The sequence below is a fragment of the Haematobia irritans genome, chromosome 4 (assembly GCF_050003625.1).
Source record: "Haematobia irritans isolate KBUSLIRL chromosome 4, ASM5000362v1, whole genome shotgun sequence".
NCBI classification, from domain to species: domain Eukaryota; kingdom Metazoa; phylum Arthropoda; class Insecta; order Diptera; family Muscidae; genus Haematobia; species Haematobia irritans.
Window position 1 is genome coordinate 207,706,898 of NC_134400.1, and position 8,366 is coordinate 207,715,263.

The window sequence follows — 8,366 nt, forward strand, 5'->3', positions numbered from 1 at the left end:
AACCAATTTGATTTAACCTAATCGACCTAAAGAAAAGTATATTTTCGAAAAGAAAAACGTTGAACAGACGTCACCTTGTCCTTAATAGGTCTGAAACAATTCTTGATTTGATGCAACTTACCTATAAACATAAAAGACATATAAACATAGTAGACAATTTTAAAGACGCTTTTCACTTGCACTGAAAAAAATTGTATCGTGAGGCCAAAGAGTTTGTTTGTTCTTATTTAAGCAGATTTTGCTTAGCATAGAAGACGCATTTCTCTGATATAAAGTCTTTGCTTTGTCCAAAAACTTTTCAATGAAATCGTTTTTATTAATTTCATTTTCAGGGTATTAAAAGTTAGTGCATATGTTTGCAACACACAGAAGAAGACGAGATAGGCACATGGTGTCTTTGGCAAAAATGCTCAGGGTGGGCTCCTGAATCGATATAGCCATGTCCGTCTGTCCGTGAACACATTTTTGTAATCAAAGTCTAGGTCGCAGTTTTAGTCCAATCGACTTTAAATTTGGCACAAGTATGTTTTTTGGCTCAGAATAGAACACTATAGATTTTGGAAGAAATTGGTTGAGATTTAGATATAGCTCCCATATATATTTCGCCCGATATAAACTTATATGGCCCCAGAAGCCAGAGTTTTACCCTAATTTGCTTAAAATTTTTCACAAGAAGAACAATTAGTGCTATAGTCAAGTGTGCAAAATTTTATTGAAATCAGTTCAGATTCAGATATAGCTCCCATATATATCTTTCACCCGATATGGACTAATACGGTCCCAGAAGCCAGAGTTTTACCCCAATTTGGTTGAAATTTTGCACTATTAGTAGTGTAGTCAAGTGTGTCAAATTTCATTGAAATCGGTTCAGATTTAGATATAGTTCCCATATATAGCTTTCGCCCGATTTACACTCATATGACCACAGACAAGGCCGTATTCAGGGGGGGGGGATGAGGGGGATCAAACGGGGGATCAAAAAGAAAGTACAAAAAAAAGGTATTTTTTGAGCGGAAAGGTACTTTTTACTAAATTTCAACAAAAATTTCACTGGAAGATTATTGTCAAGAGACTGAATTTTAAAGAAAATAAAATTTTGACAAAATTTTTTATATAAATAAAATTTTGCAAACATTTTCTATAGAAATAAAATTTTGCAAAATTTTTTCTATAGAAATAAAATTTTGCAAAAATTTCCTATAGAAATAAAATTTTTACAAAATTTTCAATTGAAATAAAATTTTCTATAAAAATAAAATTTTGCAAAAATTCTATATAGAAATAAAATTTTGACAACATTTTCTACCGAAAAATCGATAATATAGAATCGCATTCTTTTTTCGACTACAACATTCTTGAAGTTCAATAAAATCCTGTTTTTGACTATGTCTTTTACAAAATCGAGATTTTCTTCCCACATGAACATGTCTGTTTTGCCATATTTATATAAGACTATTAGCAAATAAGGTTGATAAAGACTTTCTAAAAATATTAAAATATTTTGTCAAAGCCATTGTACCATAAATCTGATATCGACTCAAAAATGTCTACACAAAAGGTACTAAATCCTTCGCGGGGGTACTACGGTACTGACCGGGGTGAAAAGGTATTGAAAAAAGTACTATAGTACTGCATTTTCCACCCTGCTCATCCGAACGTTCATTTTCAACAATGAAGAGATTAAAGACGTATCTTAGAAATTCGACTAGCGAGAGTAGACTCAATGGATTGACAATAATTTCGGTTCATCGCCGAATAAATGTGCCGACTAAAGAAGTCATTGATTTATTTGCTGCCCAAAAAGCCCGTCGTCTCAATTTAATATTATAAAAATATTGTATACATACCTATACATAAATAAAATTTTTTACACATGAGATTATATGAATATTTTTTTTTTAAGTTGAACCCCCCCGAATTAAAATCCTGGCTACGGCCTTGACCACAGAGGCCAATTTTTTGGTCCGATTTAGTTGAAATTTTGCACAGGGAGTAGAATTAACATTGTAGCTATGCGTGCCAAATTTGGTTGAAATCGGTTCAGATTTTGATATAGCTCCCATATATATCGTTCGCCCGATTTACACTCATAGGACCACAGTGGCTAATCTTTTACTCGTATGTAATTGAAATTTTGCACAGGGAGTAGAATTAGCATTGTAGCTATGCGTGCCACATTTTGTTGAAATCGGTTCAGATTTGCGTTGCCAAGGGATTGAAGGTTTGTTGGTAACGAGTTCCAAAGAAAGACAGAATGTAGCATAAATTGTCTCTCGCTCACTTGAAGTCGATGTCGATCTGGTATAAGCAGTACACCTCTGTTAGACCGCCCGAAACGTATCTTGTCATATAAGTATTCAGGTTGTTTCAAGTATATTATCTTGTGAAGGAAAAGAAGGGTTCGTACCTTTAACAAGTCCAATAACGGGAAGCCACATAAGGAGTTAATGAAAGAAGAACAGCTGTCGTATCTTTTTAAGCCAAATACGTAGCGAATTATAGCTTTGTATACGGATTCCAAGCGCTGTTTACTTTTAGCATCACATTTGCTGAACAACTCACAGCCGTACAGAAGGATAGGTAACAAGTATGATTTGGCAAGCAAAATCCGAATGTGTATAGGCGTAAATGATTGAGAATGGTATAGTGTACGCAGCATTCCAAATACTTTTCCAGCAGCAGATGATATATGATCACTCCAAGAGAGGTTATTGTTGAAGATTATACCCAGGTTTTTGGAACGGTTGACTACTTAAATTGCTTGTCCCCTTAGTAATACTGGGTTATAATTTGTAATGTTGCGACGTTTGTTTGTAATTATCATACATTTCGATTTATCCGGGTTGAGAGTCAATGAATTACTGGCAGCCCAGATGCAAACACTTTCCAAGTCTTCATTAATACGAGACACCCCATCCGCCAAGGAGTCATGTTTACAACTTAAATATATTTGTACATCGTCTGCATACAAATGGATTTTGGAATTTAATAGCTGATTAGGGAGGTCATTCACATATATGGAGAACAAGAGAGGTCCAAGTATTGAGCCTTGCGGTACTCCCCTAGATAGTGGAAGGGGATTCGATAAAGATTCACCAATAGCAACTACTTGAGAACGATTACGGAGGTAACTAGATAGCAATGATACGGCTGTATTTGAAAAGTTGTATTGAGAGAAAAGTTTACTACAAAGGATGTCATAGTCCACACAATCAAACGCCTTCGAATGATCTAACAATACCAAAATCGTGGCAAAACCTTTATCCATTTCCATTCTTATATCGTCAGTAACTTTAACGAGTGCTGTCACACAACTATGATTTTGTCTGAATCCAGACTGTTCCGCTGTCATTAATTTGTTAATATTCAAATAATTACATATTTGTTGATGTATTAACTTTTCAAATACTTTCGAAAGGAATGGTAGAATGGCTATTGGTCGAAATTCAGATGTGGTGTTAGGTTTAGGTATTGGCACAATCTTTGCAAATTTCCATACTGTTGGGAAGGTGCTACTCATGATTGCTGTGTTAAATATGTGAGTGATGTACGGTAAAATTAGAGGAAGTATTATTTTTATGAATCTTGGATGCAAGTTATCCAGTCCCATTGCATTTGACCTGACGTTCTGAAAACTTGTAAGTACTTCGACATCCGTAATACACGAGAATTCAAATGAAGAGTTTGCGTCAAATGGATTCACATAGGAAACTGAAGGTTTTCGTATGCTGTTGTCGGAGAAATTGAGGAATTTTTCATTTAGCTCATTTAGCTCAACATGTCCTATTTTTGAACGATTTTTTGCTTTGTAGTCACGATGCAAAAAGACAACAAATTTAATCTTTAATTTTAAAGAATTTTTCTGAATTATTAAAGTCAAGTTGACCTTACCCCAAAAAATGTTTCTTTCATGTTATGATACCCATTTTGAAGTTAAAGTTAAATAAGTTAAAGGACAATACGACTTCATTGAAAAGTTTATCGAATTTTCGACAAGGAAAAAAAAATTTATATTAGAGAAATGCGTCTTCTGCGCTAAGCAAAATTTGCATTCGTATTTTATGGACATAAAATCTTTGGCCTCACTGTAATATTTTTGTCAGTGTACAAAAGGTCTATTATGACCTGCACCTGCACCTGCTCTATATCTTGGTATATTCCCATTAAATCTAACCCGATTCGTAGAAAATTTTCTACACTTAAAATTGAAACCGGGGATGTACAATGTTAGTAAAAATCGATAAGGAAGGTCTAAATTCGGGCAGAGGCGACTATATACCATCTCAAATCCTATATACCATCTCAAATCCTATATACCATCTCAAATCCTGCTGCGAGAAGTAAAGGGTGATTTGTTAAGAGATTGATAACTTTTTTTTTTTAAAAACGCATAAAATTTGCAAAATCTCATCGGTTCTTTATTTGAAACGTTAGATTGGTCCATGACATTTACTTTTTGAAGATAATTTCATTTAAATGTTGACCGCGGCTGCGTCTTAGGTGGTCCATTCGGAAAGTCCAATTTTTGGCAACTTTTTCGAGCATTTCGGCCGGAATAGCCCGAATTTCTTCGGAAATGTTGTCTTCCAAACTGGAATAGTTGCTGGCTTATTTCTGTAGACTTTAGACTTGACGTAGCCCCACAAAAAATAGTCTAAAGGCGTCAAATCGCATGATCTTGGTGGCCAACTTACCGGTCCATTTCTTGAGATGAATTGTTCTCCGAAGTTTTCCCTCAAAATGGCCATAGAATCGCGAGCTGTGTGGCATGTAGCGCCATCTTGTTGAAACCACATGTCAACCAAGTTCAGTTCTTCCATTTTTGGCAACAAAAAGTTTGTTAGCATCGAACGATAGCGATCGCCATTCACCGTAACGTTGCGTCCAACAGCATCTTTGAAAAAATACGGTCCAATGATTCCACCAGCGTACAAACCACACCAAACAGTGCATTTTTCGGGATGCATGGGCAGTTCTTGAACGGCTTCTGGTTGCTCTTCACTCCAAATGCGGCAATTTTGCTTATTTACGTAGCCATTCAACCAGAAATGAGCCTCATCGCTGTACAAAATTTGTCGATAAAAAAGCGGATTTTCTGCCAACTTTTCTAGGGCCCATTCACTGAAAATTCGACGTTGTGGCAGATCGTAAGTCTATTCATGATGAAATGTCAAAGCATACTGAGCATCTTTCTCTTTGACACCATGTCTGAAATCCCACGTGATCTGTCAAATACTAATGCATGAAAATCCTAACCTCAAAAGAATCACCCTTTATATAACTGAACAATTTAAATTGAATTACACTTCTACAAAATCTGGGACGGAGCAAAATATTAGACAAAATATGTGAAATATTTAAATCTGAGTTTTTTTTTAATGCAATTTTGCAAAAGCGCATTTTTGATTTATGGGGAGATAGATATGAATTAGAAGTATAGGTAAATTTGAGACATGTTTTAAAATTTTCCGACTTAGTAGAGAAGATTTTATTAGAAAATTGACCAGATGTCGCGAAATTAATACAATTTTCGGTGTCATATAGGATATGACTATAATATGGCTAAATCATCATTGAAATTATGTGTACACGCAAAAAAATAATTCTTTCCTCCCAAACGAAATTTTAGACAAACAAAGTTCGTTTCTCATTTGCTTTTCGCTGTAAGGAAGTGTATTTGGAAGAAAAGTATACACTTTTTGTGATAAACGTTTATTCTTTTCCAGGATGTAAAAACAATTTCACAAAGACTAACTCAAAAAAATTTTTCTGGCTAATTGCATTTTCCCTCACATCTTTCTCACTTCCACGAAGTTTTTTAGTTCTTAACACCTTTTTCTGTAATACCAACAATGTAGAAGAAATTATACGAATTTATAGATTTTTAAAATTTTTTTACCTTTCGCCTGGACGGAGAATCGAACCGCGGACCATGCACTTTGTAAGCCAACACACTAACCACTGAGCTATGTACCTGTTATGGTCATCAATAGAAAACTATCCATATAAGTTATATTTATATAGCATAGCTTGCGGCGCCCACGAACCGAATAAACAAAGTTTAATTAACAGAAACAAACATTTAGTTTGGCACCGTGGAGCAGTGGTTGCTACGTCCAACTCTCATGCCAAGGGTCGTGGGTTCGATCCCTGCTTCGACCAAAGTTTTTTTTTTTTTTACATACATTCCACATATGTTCGGAAGATTCCGAAAAAATTTTCCACATTACATTGTACTATATTAAATTTTGAACTGTGAAATGTGTCTTATTAAAGACCTTAAGTCAGAAAAGAACAGTGTTTGATATAAACGAAATGGACTCTGTTGTTGTTTCAAAAATAACTTTTTTATTGAAAAAATAAAAATTTTGTAACAAACGAATTTTTTTGGTGATGAAAGTTAAAAATTTTCGAAGCAATTGAAAAAACTCTAACAAAAGAAAAACGTTTTCGGTACACGTTTTCCAAACGTTTTTTTTCTTTGCGTGTAACGTGTGGGTATTCCGACCATATATTCCCAAATAGAAAGTCATATGTATGGGGACATTATCTAAATCTGAGCCGATTTTGATCGAACTTCGAACATTTAACCAGAATATTAAATCTACTCCTTATGTCAAATAGCAATTCGGGTTAAAATATGGGTATCTTATTCATATTTCCCCCACCTAACCAATTTTGACCAAATTTGGCACAGATTGCTAAAATATTAATTGTAGCCTCAGTGCAAAATTTCAGAATATTATGGGTGAAACTTTGGCCTCCGTGGTCATATGAATCTAAATCGGAAGCTATATCTATATATCAAACAATGTTGAGGAAATTTGATATACATAGTAAGAATAACAATTCTACTATCTATGCAACATTTCACGTAAATCGGAGAAAAACTTTGGTCTCTGTGATCATATGAGTGCACTCATGTACTACATGTAATCGGTGGAAAGATATATATGGGAGCTATATTTGCAATATCATCTAATCCACGTCAATAACAAATGTGTTTGCCAAATTTCAGACTGGAGCTTGTTTCTTTCGGAAGATAACGTAATATAAACAGATGGATGGATGGACACTGCTAGTTCGACTCAGGATTTCATCACGATCCAGAATGTACTTCATTATGAGACCACGCTTTAAACACGGAATGATAAAATTAGTATACCTTCCATCTTTGGGAGGGTTTAAAAACCATTACTTACAAATATATATGATTTGAACCCATGATGAAGAATTTAAAGAGAAAGACGTACAAGGATATGAGTATAAGTTTATATGCTAATGTCTAGCATAGCGTCCACAATATTCAACTTAGAATTTAGTCCTAGTTTCTGTTTTTTATACCCTCCACCATTGGATCGGGGTATATTAACTTTGTCATTCCATTTGTAACACATCGAAATATTGTTCTAAGACGCAATAAAGTATATATATTTTGGATCGTGGTGAAATTCTGAGTCGATCTAAGCATGCCCGTCCGTCCGTTTGTTAAAACCGCGCTAACTTCCGAACACAAGTAGTTGCTATTGATGTAGGCCGGATGGTATTGGAAAGGGCCATATCGGACCACTTTTGCGTATACCCCCATATAAACCGACGCTCAGATTTGGCTTGCGGAGCCTCTTGGAGGAGCAAATTTCATCCGATCTGGTGGAAATTGGGTACATGGTGTAAGTATATGGCCTCTAAAATCCAAAATTACTTTTCCCCTCTCATCGAGTACTTTCGACTAGTGCAAGTGTTTTTTTGTTTGGAGACAAAAAGTTGAATTATGCGTCATAGGGTTATATATATAAACCGATCCCAAAAGTGGTCCATATCGGTCCATAAACATATATATAGCCGCCATATAAACCGATAGCCCTCAGATAAATCGATCCCCAATCGCACAAAAATTGGTCCATATCAAATTCATAATTTTATATAGCCCCCATATAAGCTACCCCCATATTTTAATTCTGGCTCTCTAAGTACCGTACAAAAGTCCATATCGATTCCTAATTATTTGTAGACTTACCTATATATACCTTTTTTTTTTTTTCAAATATACCACGATGGTATATCGTCTTCTAACTTACAATTTAGAAGACGATGTTAAGAAGTTTTAAGATACCTTACCATCGGTATGTATTACCACAACCCATTGTGGATGACAGTCTTTCGTAGAAGTTTCTACGCAATCCATGGTGGAGGGTACATAAGATTCGGTCTTGGCGAACTTACGGTCGTATATACTTGTTTTTTTTTTTTTTTTTTTTTTTTTTATAGATTGCATAAATTTCTGTGTTCTATGACTGGAAATTGTAATAGTAAATGATGTTTAGTTTTGTATGTGTATATGAGTGTGTGTATGTGCGGGAATGTCT